The sequence below is a fragment of the Echinops telfairi genome, unplaced genomic scaffold (assembly GCF_000313985.2).
Source record: "Echinops telfairi isolate 266 unplaced genomic scaffold, ASM31398v2 ScPeMD7_7469;HRSCAF=8507_1, whole genome shotgun sequence".
Lineage (NCBI taxonomy): Eukaryota > Metazoa > Chordata > Mammalia > Afrosoricida > Tenrecidae > Echinops > Echinops telfairi.
In genome coordinates, this window is record NW_022111373.1 from 113,768,803 (window position 1) to 113,782,573 (window position 13,771).

A 13,771-nucleotide genomic window follows, 5' to 3' on the forward strand; every position below is an offset into this window, starting at 1 on the left:
AAAAAAAGGGGGGGGGGGAATCAAAATTATCATCACTCGGTTCTTGTGGGTAGGAGTCCTTGAAATTCGTTTAAAAGAAAGTTACTGTGTGCATCCCTTTCATGTATGGATTTGCTAATTCAAGCTTCGCTAGTGGCTAATAACTGTATGCCAGACACCATTTAGCAGAGGAAATGTGAGCTTTATACCTCAGAAAGTTGACAGGGATCAGTGGACAGAAAGGCAGCCACTATAATAGGGAAGTACAGGGTCATAGTATATGAGCACTGAGGAAGGGTTCCTAACCCAAACATGGCTGGAGGAGAGGAGGAGAGGGAGTGAAGAGAAGAAATTCAGGAACCTGCTTGCTAAAGGATGAATTAGCAAGTGAGGGGCGGAAAATTAGGGGTAAGAGAGAGGATTATAGTCAGAGGAATACTGCATTGTGGTAGGCCAAATTCTGAACCCTAAGACCTCTGCTCCCTGGCACCATGCCTATGAATGTTACCTTACATGGCAAAGGGACTGTGTAGATGTAGCCAAACCACTAAGTAACTGACCTCAAAATAGGGAGACTAATTAGATTATCTGATAGAATCAAAGTAGTCACATGTACCCTTAAAAGCAAAACTTTCCCCTGGGTAAGGGCAGAAGAGGAAGACATAGACAAATGACAAAGCTTTGGAAACCCTTTGGGACATTTCTATCTGTCCTATATGGATTGCTATGAGTGGTAATCCCCTTGACAGGAAGCTGTTGGATTTTGTTTGAACATAAAGATTTAATTTATATCTTAGTGTAGAACCTTATTTAAAGTAACAAGTAGCTGCATATTAATAATTATAAATTCAAGGGAGAGGAAGTGATTGCACTCACAATAATGTAATTCATCTCTTATTTTAAATAACCTAATGAAATAGAAGCCAAATGTCCTCACTTGAGATAGGCAGCTTAAAGACAGTAGGTCTAAAAGTGTTCTTCAAATATCAGCCTCAATGTAATCGGTAACCATCGGGGTAGGTTATTGATGAGTCAGCAACCTTTGGGGCTAGCCAAGACCAAACTCACTGCCATTGATTCCCAAGACGGTAGCTCTTTACAGGCGTCGAGAGCTAGTCTTTCTTCGAGGAGCAGCGGATGGTTTCAGCCTGCTGACCAGTGTTTAGCAGCCCAATCAGGCACCACTCTGCCATCAGGGTTCCCCCACCAGTGTGTTTTCTTGTTGTTAGTGACACTGCAACATCCTCACAATTGTTTTTGTTTGACTCCATTGCTGAAACCAATGTGTGAATCAATCTTATTGAGGGTATTCCTCTCTAGCCCTGCTCCTCCACTTTACCAAGCATAATGTCTTCTCCATGGACTGGTCCCTCCTGAGAGCATGTCCCACCATCCTCCTTTCGACAGAAGGTTCTGGTTTATTTGTGTGTTCTTCTGGCAGTCCATGGGGCTTTCAATATGCTTGGCCAACACCATGATTCAAAGGCACGAATTCTTCAGGCTTCCTTATACATTATACAGCTTTCACAGGAATACAGGCCATTGAAAATACCATGGTTGGGTGTACCTTAAACCTCAAAATGACATCTTTGCTCTTTAACACTTTAAATAGGTCTTGCGCAGAAGGTTTGTCCAATGCAGTATGGCATGTGATATCTTAACTGCTGCTTCCGTGGGCAATGATGGTGGATCCAAGTAAATGGCATCTTAGACTATTTCAATCTTCTCTCCATTTATCATGATGTTGCTTATGGGTCCAGTTGTGAGAATCTTTCTTTTCTTTATGTAGGTGAAATTCATACTGAAGGCTGTAGTCTTGGATGTTCATTAGTAAGGGCTTTGAGTCCTGGATTTATTTCAGCAAGCAAGGTTGTTCTTTTGCTTACCGCACATTATTAATGAGTCTTCCTCCAATTCTAACATCCTGTTCTTCTTCATATAATCCAGCTTCTCAGATTTTCTCAGCATACAGACTGAGTAAGTAGGTGAAAAGATATAACCCTGACGTGCCCCTGTACCCCTTCCTTGATTTTAAACCACACAAGATCCCCTTGTTCTGTTAGAGCAAGTATGAGACTGATCATTTCCCTGGTCCTTCCACAGAAGGACTGCAAGCTTCTACAGACATAAGTCAGGTAGAAGCCCTAGTTGCAAATGTTTTGCCAAATGAACTAACATAACTAAAGCAGATTAATAAAATCTGTAGGTGACTGTGGCTCAAAGACTTCCTTTGTCATAGTCAAAGTTTTCCCAGAACTGTGCTTTAGTCTAAGATTCCTCCTATGAACGCTCCTTCCTCCCTTCCTCCTGTTCTGTATAGGTGTCAGATCTATAGCTCCATCTTCTAACTCTCTAGCTCCCTATCCAATTTTTCTTCAAGGCATTTCTACAATTAATCTTACACACCTAATCCTACTTGGCATTTGCCTCTCAGAGGACCCTAAATAAAACAGGGAGTAGCAAACAAGATTCGATCAAAGGATTGTTAAAAATGTGTACTTTGGGGTCTGCTCTATTGGTGCTTTGAGAACTAGCTTCCATGTGGAAAAAAAAACACACAAAAAAACTTGGGCTAGCTTTCTGAATGAGCAGAGGCTCAAGCCAAGTTATGCCTGTTCCCCCGGCTGACATCAAGCCCACTGCCAGACATGTGAGTCTGGCCATCCTCAATCACTCAGTCTTAGCTGGGTTCTTAGCTAAGTGCAGATGCAATAGAGAGCCAGCAGAAAACAGCCACGCTGGTTCAGATCAAAAGAACTGCCCAACTAACCTACACATCACGAGCAAGCACAGATGCCTGCTGTTTTAAGCCACTACAGTTTTAGCAAGGAGTACCTGCTAAATAGAAAGGTTGAAGGTTCGAGTTCCTGGAAGAAGGCCTGGAAATGCACTTCTGAAGAATCAGCTGTTGCAAGCCAGCTGGAACACAGTTCTACTGACACTCACAGGGTCCCTGTGAGTCAGAGTCAACTTGACAATGGTTGGTGATGTTTCAGGATAGCTTCTTATGGACCAAGAAACTAACTATTCCAACCTATCAAGCAAGTGAGCCTAGACTGGTACATAATAAGTGCTATGTGTTTGTTAATATTTAATTCAGGAAAAAATATGAGCATATTATCAACTTTTATGAAGGCCAGTTTCCTCTCCCTTAAACCTTTACATTGTACTAAATAATACCTATCATAAACAAGACCTTATAATTCAAATCTGTTCCATTTTGCCATGCCATGTACGTTACATAATCTCTTACACTCCTCTCTTGCCTTTTTGCACCTGTCTGTGAGAGCAAGAATTCTCTCCAGCAATGTTTCTTAATCTTGGTAATGGATGGTTTGGGATAGCTGTTTTACCTGGGTAGTGGTGGTCTGTCTCCTTACACTTGCAGCCATTTCTCCTATGTTTCCTCTTTTATTTTTTTAAGGTCATTTTACTGGAGGCTCTTACAGCTCTTATAATAGCCCATACATCAACTGTATCAAGCATAATTGTATATATGTTGTCATCATTATTTTCTAAACATTTACTTTATATTTGAGCTCTTTTTTTCCTCTTCTTCTATATTCCTTGACACTGAGTCAAACAGTAATTCCAGGCTATATGAAAGTGGGAGAAGGGCAAGTTAGGGTAATAGCTCTTTCTTAGAAGACACAGGAGGGATTGTGTTTAGGTTGCTTTTCTATATGGTTCTTGGTAAAAACTCTTTCTCCACATTTCTAATCCTTTCTTTCGAGTAGGTCAGGCTCAGATTATTTCTGTCGTGGGAATGCCATTTCCACTCCCAGGAGCCCAATGAGAACCTTAGTGGATAGCATAACCAGACCCCAAAATCCTGCTGCCATGGAGGTGACTCAACTCACAGCTGCCCTATGTAGGGTTTCCAAGGCTTTGTAAATCTTTTTTTTTTTTTAAACATTTTATTAGGGGCTCATACAACTGTTATCCCAATCCATACACACATCAATTGTGTAAAGCGCATTTGTACATCGTTTCTCAAAACATTTTCTCTCCATTTAAACCCCCGACATTAGGTCCTCATTTTTCCCCTCCCTCCCGGCTTTGTAAATCTTTATGAGAGCAGACTGCCTTGGCTTTCTGTCACAGAGGCGACTGGGCTTGAACCACTGCTCAATGCTCACCCAAAAGTGCCACCAGTCTCCTCTAGAACAGAAGGTAATATGTTACATATCACTTATGTGCTTTCAAGAGGAGCATACTTTAACAACAACTATGGGAAATGGAAAGAGTAAAATATGTATAATAAATATATCAAATTAGCATGTTTCAAGGAAAAATGTTTCATAGTAAATTGATAGTTCTCTAAGTTTCTAACAAAACAACAACCACCAATAATTATGGTCTAGCCCAAATGTGTTTTTCTAACCTTCCTTTCTTCCTTGTCTCTCTCCCCTTCTTTTCTCTTCACAGGAATATATGAAAGATCAAAGGCAGCGAGAGAGGTCCAAGGTTTATGAAAGGTCCATTGACTACCACTCCCTATAAAATAAGGAGAATGATGGTTTTTAGGATCCACATTTAGATCAACCATATTTACTGTGTATCCATTACAACTTCAATGTGGAAAGAGATCAATGAAGACATGGTATTTCCTTGAAATGATTCACAATTTGGGGAAAGAGAGAAAACAAGTAAGATCTCTATATCATACCCCCACCCCCACCCGAAGAAACCTTTGCACCCACCATACACCAAGCATTGTCCTGAGTTTGGAGGGCATAACAATGACTAGAATTACCCAGTGCCCTGTCAGTGAAGCTGTGTTCATGAGAGAGAATGACAGAGTGCCTTTATGACCACACCTGAATTTTCTAGCTCATTTTCCACTCAGTTCCACTTGACCATTGCAACACTAGGATTTCACCAAACAGCTATGATGCAGCATTAATTTTTCCACTGAATTTGGCAAAGAGATAGCCCGGCTTTCACCCACAGCAGGACTGTGTAGCAGTTGGGTGCCAATGTGGACATCTCACGCCAGACGACTGCACTGCATGGCTACCTAGGGCTCTCTCTCTCCGACCAGCTGGAAGCTGTGGCTGCAGGAGAAAACTCAGCCGCTGAGGTGGGTGAGTCACAGGCCGACATGACACCAGCACTCTGGAATCTTCTGGCTCCCCATGTGCTTGCAACTGGAAATTCAAGGTGTTTACTTTAGTCTATAAAAAAATACCCCTTATGGCTAGGGCACAAGTTACCTTCACATTAATCTCTCTTCTTATAAACCCGAGCTGAGATCAGTGGGTCCAGAGACCTGTATGCATACATTTTTAAAGATCCACCAAACACTCACTCTGTGGGGACTTCAAGAGGCACATTAATGAAACACCCTGTCTTTCTTGGGCTTTGAAAATAAATTCATAATCTTAAGCCATTAGACAGCATACTTTGAAGACGGTAATATTTCTTCTTCTCTCTTTTTTTTTTTTCTTTAAACGGGGAGAGCGCGTACACAGTCCCCCACTACCACAAATTATGCAGTGGAGCTTCCCACATTTGGGGAAATCGCAGGGGTCAACACACCCAGAGTGCAATGGATAAGCCTCGCCCTGGGAAAACCACCTTCATGATCATGGTATCTCCCCTGCCAGGTAAGTATAAGACAGTAATATTTTTTATGAAAACAACAACAATAACCAGTTGTCTTCAAGTTACTTTGAACTCCCAGCATCTATTTAAATATCTGGTATCTTTTACTGCTCTTGGTTTTAAGCAAATTAAATATATATATTTAAATAAACTGGGGAAAACTGAGGTAACTAATGGAGAAAACTCCTATGATGTTTCCTTTAGGTCTCTGAGTGGGGAGTCAGCTAAATTACCAGGAGAGATGATTTAAAGAGAGAGCCTTTCCAGAGAGACAGCCTGAGAGCAGGGTTTCCCAGAGGCTGTTTTGTGTAACATCATCACATCAGGGGTCGTTCTCTAGCCAAGCAAGCCTGGGAAACTAGAGTTTATTTGCATACCACGGCCTCATCTTAAAAACTCACAATGCACACTGGATTATTAAAAGCCTGCGTCTTTTAAGTTTTAGCCTAGAATCAATCAACCTCTTGAACATTTTCAAAGACTGTTGGACTATGTGACAATCCCATCCCACCCCTACCCTATACCCCCACCCCCCATGATAATACTTACTAACATTCTCTGGACCTTAGTGGGGGGAAACACCTAACTAGATAGCTTGAGCCAGGGCTAGAAAACTTTCTCTGTAAATGGCCAAACCAAACCAAACTCACTGCCATCATGCCAGCTCATAGCAACCCTATAGGCCTGCCCCTTTGGGAGTAGAAAGCCTCGTCTTTCTCCCTACCAACTAGCAAATATTTCAAGTTTTGCACACTGTATGAGCTCTGTTTTTATCTATTCACTTCTGCTGCTGTTGTGTCAAAGTACCACAGTACCAGCTGCAGGGATAAAAAGCATGCACATGCAAGGAAATGTGGCTGTGTGTTCCAATAAAACTTTATTTACAAAATGAGGCAGTAGGCTACTAGGTTTGGCCCAACAGGTTATATTTGCTGACTCCTGACTTAGCGAGAAGCTAGAAAAGAAACCTAGAAAAGGGTACTTCATTTGTACCATTATTCAAACCTTTGTTTAGTAAATGAAAGGCTTTCTTTTGGTTCAATAATTTTTATGTGTCATATTAATGGTGGTGGGAATAACAATGACAATAATAACACAACTACATTTATCAAGTATGTGACTACTCAAGGTAAGAAGGAATACATTTTCTAATTCCATCCTTAGAGCATGGCTCCTGGGGTATATGTAATGATAATTTGCACTTTACAAAGAAGAAAACCACTGCCAAGTGAAGCAACTAGCTCCAAGACATATGCCTAGTAAATACAATGTCAGTACAAAGCCCAGACCCTGCTTCTAACTCCAGAACCTCACCCTTCACTAAAACACCCCTCTACTAGAAGGTCCATGTCCAACCTGGCCTCTTTTGACCTCTACGGCAGATTGTCACAATAATGGCCATCAGTGAGCTGGGATGTTTGTGCAGGTGAAGGAATGGATAGCATAAAATAACGTCTTCCCCTCATATAATATATTTCACACTATCAGGGAATTCCCCCAAATGTCTATTATACATTCAAATTAAGGCAGAAGCTAGCATTAAAAATCAAATAACAAACCAGTCATTTCTCTCATCCCACTAGTCCTAGGCTGTGGGAACTGGCACATAATCGTGCTAACATTTACTAGGCACTTATTATGAATGAGACACATGTCCAAAGTACTTAATACATATGCATTAGCCCCCTGAAATTTTCTCAACCTTATGAGATAGGCACTGTCCATTGAGGGTTGCTGTTCGCGGCTGCTGCATCGTTTTCAACTCACAGAGACCATGTGTGCGCGCGCGCATTAGCCCCCTGCAATTTTCTCCACCTTATGAGATAGGCAGCAGCTTACCAGTTCCATCTTCCAAATCACCTCTGGTGTGTTCAAATGACTGGCCTCTCTGCTGGCAATTGAGTGGATAACCACCCAGGGTCGCCTCCAGTGAGGGTCTCAAAAAACAAACAAAAAACCCTAACTCAGTGCTGTAGAGTAGATTCTGACTCATAGTGATGCCTAGGACGGGGTAGAACCATTCTTGTGAGTTTTTGAGACTGTAACTCTGTTTGGGAGTAGAAAGTTTCATCTTTCTCCTGCCGGTTTGGACTGCTGACCTTGCAGTTAGCAGCTCAAATGTAACCAGTACGCCACCAGGACTCCCCAGTGAAGGTAGCTGAAGTGCAAACCAAGTGCTTAGTTGCCCAAGATCATATGGCTAGTAAGTGGTTATGCCAGGATTCGGCCCAGGCAGTTTAGCTCCAGAGCCTGTGTGCTTAACCACCACTATCCAGGCCGCATGCTAATGGTTCTTTGACTCCTCCTTACTGCCAATGTGGTGTAGACTCTGCTTTCATGGTCCCTTAGTACTTTCCTAAGTACTCAGTCCCCTGACCAACCACCAACCTGCTACAGAGGATTCCAATGTTGGCCAGTCGGGTGCCACTACACCAGTTGCTGAAAACCGCTAAAATCCTCATTCATGGCTGATCCCAGACCACTAGCTACATTCAATCCATAAATATAGGTTTATCAGCCTTTCCCCAAGAGGCTGATAGCAAGAAGCAATTTGAAACTTGGTAAGGGCAAATAGCACAACTGAGACGCTGGCAATAAGGAAGTCCCACTATCCACTGTGGTCCTCCTTAGCTGCTCAGATAGGTGATGTTACTGTTTCTCCTGATCGGCACTCCCAAGTCTGAGATAGTAGGGGATGGGCTCTCAGATTGTCCAGCTCACGTAAGGAACATAAACTTGCCCACAAGTGCAGCTCCCCATTCAGCTCTTTAATTACAGAGAACTTGAAAGCCACCATGCCAACACCGGAAGCACCATGCCATGGAATGACCTGCCGAGACAGGAGGGAAAGCCCAGCAGTCCCCCCTTTGAAGTCCAGCTGCCTGAGATTCACTGGCAGCCGACCTTCAAAGAGAGCCGATGCTTCCTTCCCTCGGCCTGGCCGCCAAGCTTCCCGGGCAGCTGGGCAGATTTAGCCTCTCTCTGCCCAGCTGTCTGTGAACTCTGGCAGCCAGTTCAAGTGAGGGATGGAGAAGTGGTGGCGACGGAGGATGTGGGACAGGGAGCAGTGTGGGGAGGAGGGTGGCCGGCCGGCCCAGTGGCGCCAGGGTGAAGAAGATGCTGGGTTTCCACAGAGGACCTCATCCAGGCCAGTCAAAAGACTAAGCTCCCAAGAAACATGCGCTCCCACCAATACAAAGCAATTTCTGAGTGACTGGAAATTTCAAATACACTTTCCTTCAAAAGCTGAGCGAGTCTCAAAAAGCGCAGTTGAGCGTGGCATTCCTCTAAAGATGGGGAGAGGGGGCAACCACTGCCATGGGAAGGCAGGGGACAGGCCTGTGGTCAGGCACCAAAAATGTGCAGTCCCTGGCTGATTCTGATTTTCCAGCACCAAGAGTCTCGACTTCTTGGAAACTTTGGGGGGCTGTTTGCCGACTTTGTTGTGGCAACCCTTCTGTTCCTCTGAAACAACATCTCTTGTTTTCTGTGCCTGTGCAGCAGATGCCTGGAAAAGGCTGGCGTGTTTGACATAAATATTACCAATGTGCCGTTATGTTATCCTCTTGAATCATATGGTTGGAATGGAGCAGAGGGAGCATTATCAGCTGCAGGTGCAAAAGGGATGCGGAGCAGTTGTTAGTGTGAGAAGGAAAACCCAGAAAGAGACCTCCGATTTAGTCAAGTGGGGTGACTCAAGTATAGGAGGTGGCAAGGAAGAGCTGCAGGATCCTGAGTGGAGGAGTCAATCAGGCTTCTGTTACAAGATACGGAACCGGAGAAGAGGAAGATTGAGAGCCAAGAGAAAAATGCTCACACACGTCACGGATTTACCCCCGGTTTTGTTTAATTTGGTTACGAAGGGCTACGTGGATGAGTCTGAACCATGCACCCTGACTCCATGAGGAAAGGGATTCAGGCACAAACTGCAAAGAAGCTCCCTGCTCTTCTGGTTGCTGTTGTGTGCCGTCAACATGCCTCCAGCGTAAGGGCACCCCAGGTGACATAGCAGAACCGCCCCTCAGGTTTGAGGCAGACTGTCCCATCTTTTCTCCCATGGATCCCCTAGTGGGCTCGAACCACTGACCTTCTGGTCAATGGCCAGGTGTTTAACTATTGTGACACCGGGCTCCTTCCCTCCTGTTTAGCGCTCCTTAAAACTATATACTACAGCACCTACCATTAAATATGGTGCTATTAACAACACACAGTTCAAACGGTATTATCTCAATTTAAAAGTACAATGAAGAGAATAACTTATAGAAGATGCAACATTAATACTTGCTGGGATTAGCCTGTTTATCCATTCATTCCACAAATGTTCACGGAGGCTTTGCTATGTGCCAGCAGTCAAATAACCAGCAGCCTTCCCGCCTTCCCCCCTCCCCCCCACTATCATGATCCAAATTCTACCTTGCAAGTCTGAGTAGACCAGAGGATGTACACTGGTACAGATAGGAACTGGAAACACAGGGAATCCAGGACAGATGATCCCTTCAGGACCAGTGGTGAGAGTGGTGATACTGGGAGCATAGAGGGAGAGTGGGTTGGAAAGGGGGAACCAATTACAAGGATCTACATGTGACCTCCTCCCTGGGGGACGGACAACAGAAAAGTGTCCTTTACTGTGGGCACTGCTGAGCCGCGCGGGAGGCTTTTCAGGAGTGAGGGGTGAGATGATCAGTTCTGCACTTAGAAAGATCATTGCCAATAATAGAAAAGATCAACTAAAAAGCGGAAGTTCCACTGAGGGCAGAGAGTGAGTTAAGAAGTACCTGCAGGGTCCGGGGCTACCGACCGACAGCACGTGAGGACTGCAGGAGGAGCATGAGAACAAGTCAAACTGTGATCAGTGGCTTTGGTAGAGGCAGTTTCAGTGACTTTATGAAGTGGACACGACAAATATTGTCTACTCTGGGCAGAACCTGCCTTTGAAAGAAGGATGAGTTAAAGATGCCCACTGTCCAAAAAAAAAAATCTATAAGGGGGCTTCAAAAATTTCTTGGAAAATTTCCATTCTCTTCTAATTCCATTTTTCCATGACCTTTTAGAAGCCCCCTTATAGATAAAACTGAGAAATTTGAGTACATTTTTTCAGAATGAAAAGGATACAGATACAGGAAAGGGAGTAACTGATAGAATTTGGTCTCAGAGGAAGCAGGAAAGATGCATTCGCATGCACAGGTGGTGGGATTAGTGAGAAACTCAAAGACAAGCTCTCCACCTTGGAGACTGCAGGGCAGGGGGCTGAGAGACCACGGAGACCTACGTATAACACAACAGTGGAAAGTCTGACCCAATTCCAGCCTGTTGTTCTTTGTATTCCACAAAGAAGCATGCAGACAGTTCAGTGGGGAGTGGAAGGATGTAGTGGGCTGATGAAGAGCTGGGGACGTCTGGCTGGCTGGACTAACGAGACAAGGATAAAGGAAGGGTTGCTGAAGGCCAGGAAGAAAATGTACATCACAAATCTGGAATGGCACCCAGCTTTCCAGACCATGGAGTTTATCAAATTGCACATGGAGTTTAGGATACAAACTACAGAAATATCACTGGAACTGAAAGATAGCAAACAGAAAATACACGTACATTTTAAAATCCGGACAATATTTATGCTGCTAGAGTCTCTTCTCCAAGGGCTCTTTTATCCCAGTTTAAGTTTTCATTTTTCTGTCCCAAATGTAGAAGCTGAGGTCAAAGGTTGACCTGATTTAACTTGGCAGCCTTATTGTAAGAATTAAACTTTTCCTTCTTTCTTAATGTAAACTTCACTACAGACAACACTCACATTTTGTTTATTCTAAGCACCCCCAAAGCCACTGCTGTCAAGTCAACTCCAACTCGCTGTAACCTCCTAGACAGAGGAAAACTGCCCCACGGGGCTTCCCAGGCTGCAATCTTTATGGACCCTGACTGCCACCATGGTCCTCCATGGAGCGGCTCCTGGTTCCACTGCTACCTTTGTAGTGAACAGCCAAGAGCTTCACCGCTGCGCCAACAAGAGTCCTCCTTTTCAGCACAGCACTAATTTGCTTCAATAAGGAAAGTGCTCAGCTTTCACTCAAGCCATCGATGTAAAAGAAATGTTCGAATGTTCAGGGTTGCCTTCTAGGACCCTTGCCTTGCATCGTGTTTGTGGGAACAAGTGTAAACAAACTAACAAACAAAAACCCCACAATCCCTGCCTTCAACAAAATTACTCTCTTTATCACCTCACCCTAACATTAACAGCAATGTTCAAAAAAAAAAAAAAAAGCAACAAATATCAGGGAAGGTGTGAGAGACTTGAACCTCATGCACTGCTGGTGGGACTGTAAAACGGTACAAGCACTGTGGAGAGTGGAGGGAACAGCCTCAAAACGTTGGAAATAGAAACACCATACGACACCGCAACTTTGCTACTTGGTATGTATCCTGAAGAAACAGGAGCCATAACATGAATAGATACCTACATACCCATGTGCATCACAGCACTAATCACAACAGCAAACAAATGAACCAACCTAAATGCCCATCCGTGGAAGAATGGAAACGCCGACATCGGTACACACACAGAACGGAGTATCTGCAACCATACAGAACAATGCTGAACTTGTAAAGCACTCCATACATGAAGGAACCTGGAGGGTAGTATGCAATGGAGCTAGGCAATGAGAACAGGACAAATAGTGCATGAGATTATCATTATAAAAAGTCAAGGAAAGGTTTTCACAGGAAGAGAGACAGGCTTTGGTGGTTGGTAGGGGTAGGAGGACAATGGAGGGAGAGGAAGTCACGGGGCTGAGCAATGTTTCCCAAAGTGGGTGATACCACCTCCTTTGGTGGGAGGGTGCCGGAACAATGGAAAGGGGGGGGGGCTGCAAAAGTAGGTATCTATACTTTGTCCTGAGTTATAGACAATAGTTCAAAAGATTTTCATTGCCAAGAGGGAAACTTTTTCTTTTTTTCTGAAAAGGGGACAGGCCAAATAATTTTGGGACTCACGGGCTAGAGGCTGGAGGGGAGGATAAAAAAGCTTAAAAAATACTCTCATTTAATAACATTGAAATACTGCTTAGCATACTAAGTGAACATTTCTAGAATCCAGGAAGTTTATTACAAAACTGACTTCTTGGATACGGCACCCTATGAAGAAGTCAAGGGTTTAAGGATGAGCCAGAAAGGGGAGCGAGAAGGGGATGCAGCGAGGAAGGGACCAGGGCACAGACAAGACAAATTCCCAAAATAGTTTACCCTCCCCACTTGACTGCTTACATATAAAGTGCACAAATTAATGAGATAGCAAATTGCACAATTCCTTTACCGTCACCATAAGCACTATGTGATTAATGCTTTAGCGAATTTTGGCTTTAAATTTATATACAATAAAATTCACTCTTTTTTGGTGTACAATTCTAAGAGTTTTGACAGCTGCGTACCCAGGGCAACCACTGACAGGTTTCTCGTCTTTGCGGTGCTGCATTTTCCAGGAAATTTTTAGGAAAAAATTTTAAACTCATTGTTATTACTCCATTCTGACTCATAGTGACCTTATTAGAGTTGGGCTACCTCTTTGGATTTCAAGACTTAAATCTTTAACAGAGCAGGCAGCTTCATCATTCTCCCACAGACCAACTAGTGGGTTTGAACTGCTGACTGCTGACATTGAATTAGCAGCTCAATGTATGGTGTCTATAATGATCATTATAGTATGTAGTTCTTTGAGTCTAGGTTTTTCAATTCATTTCAGATTTATTCGTGTTGTAAATATCTGTATTTCATTTTTCCTTTTAGCAATTGAAAGTCATCGTGATCATTCCAGTGTTTGATGTTGATGAATAAAGTTATGTAGGCATTCATGTACCAAAAAAAAACTGCTCTCTAATTTAGATCCAGTGGCTTTTTAAATAAACTGCTCACATTTAATATCAATCTTGGTGATGTGATCCTCTCAACTACAACCACAAAAACAGAGAACACGGGCCAAATAGGACCTGTGAGGGGAAAACTATCCTGTAAGAAGAAAGGTGGGAGGGGAGGAAAGAAAGAAAAAGAATATGGAAGTTAATAGGAGTTTAGAACATTCCATAAGCATGCCTATGCGCACATCTGCTGCAGCCAACCTCTTCAAAGTGCTGGGAACAGCAAAGATGTCACTTTGAGGAGTATGGTGTGCCTGACTCAAGCCATGGTATTTTCAATTGCC

The 13,771-nt window shown here is 43.4% G+C and overlaps 1 protein-coding gene and 1 non-coding gene across 2 annotated transcripts in view; both read right to left on the reverse strand.

The window, feature by feature from the left end:
* The window catches only part of WDR70 (WD repeat domain 70), a 325,699-nt gene that overhangs the window by 66,920 nt on the left and 245,008 nt on the right, over positions 1-13,771 (reverse strand). The window lies entirely within an intron of this gene.
* On the reverse strand, positions 5,433-5,596 carry LOC115873869. Its single transcript, XR_004048646.1, has one exon. It is a non-coding gene; the product is annotated as a U1 spliceosomal RNA (small nuclear RNA).